The sequence below is a fragment of the Trachymyrmex cornetzi genome, unplaced genomic scaffold (assembly GCF_001594075.2).
Source record: "Trachymyrmex cornetzi isolate Tcor2-1 unplaced genomic scaffold, Tcor1.1 scaffold100, whole genome shotgun sequence".
Lineage (NCBI taxonomy): Eukaryota > Metazoa > Arthropoda > Insecta > Hymenoptera > Formicidae > Trachymyrmex > Trachymyrmex cornetzi.
This window is the reverse complement of record NW_017295544.1, coordinates 2,973-3,886: the sequence shown is the minus strand read 5'-3', so window position 1 is coordinate 3,886 and position 914 is coordinate 2,973.

Sequence of the window (914 nt, the reverse complement as noted above, 5' to 3'; positions counted from 1 at the left end):
TAGTTGTTTGTAGTGATTTTCCCGTCGTTTGTAGTTGAGCCGTTCAAAAGTTATGATAAATTAACAATAAACAAAAAACGTAACTTTGGCAATTTTCAACAGGATTGGTAAAAAACATGTTTTAAACATGTTTTAAACAGTTTAAAACATGCTTAATTGATGTTTTTAATATGTTTTAAATATGTTTTTTTTTATAGTACTGTTCAAAGCATATTTGAAGCATTAAAAACATATTCAAGAAGAAACATAATATGTTTTATTCTTAAAAAAAAACATTAGTCTTTACCAACCCTGATTTTCAAGATATTCGAAATCTGTTTGCCGCATATCCTTTAGAATCGTTTGTAGTTGTTTGTAGTGATTTTCTGGTTGTTTATAGGTGTACCGGTTAAAAGTTACAACTCATATTAACGATAAACAAAATACGTAATTTTGCCAATTCTTGAGATATCTTAAGAGCATGATGGCTTCTCGCGTATGCCTGCAATGCGCACACTGGTTATACACAGTCACATGGGACCTACAGTTTAACGTCGATTCCGAACAACGAATGTTCCGGAAAATTTCCAGGGCTAATATACTACTCGGTGGTTTGCCGTTGCCTTCCAAGAGGAGCTACGAGCGTACGAAAATTTTCTTCTGGAGATTGTACCCGGGAGTTTTTGTATTGCGGAGCAGCCGCTGTCTACTCTACGCCACGTTCGCGTTTTTTAAATGACGGTTTTGAAATAAACGATTTTAAATAACGGTTAAATAACGGCTTATATTTTTTCGGAATTTTGTATATTTTATATTTTTTTTTTAGTATTTTTATATTTATATATTTTATGCTTTTTAAATATAAAATGTGCGTATTATTTGTTAACCTTGTTAATGTAAATAATAATCTAAACATAAAGTTTTCAATTACTTTT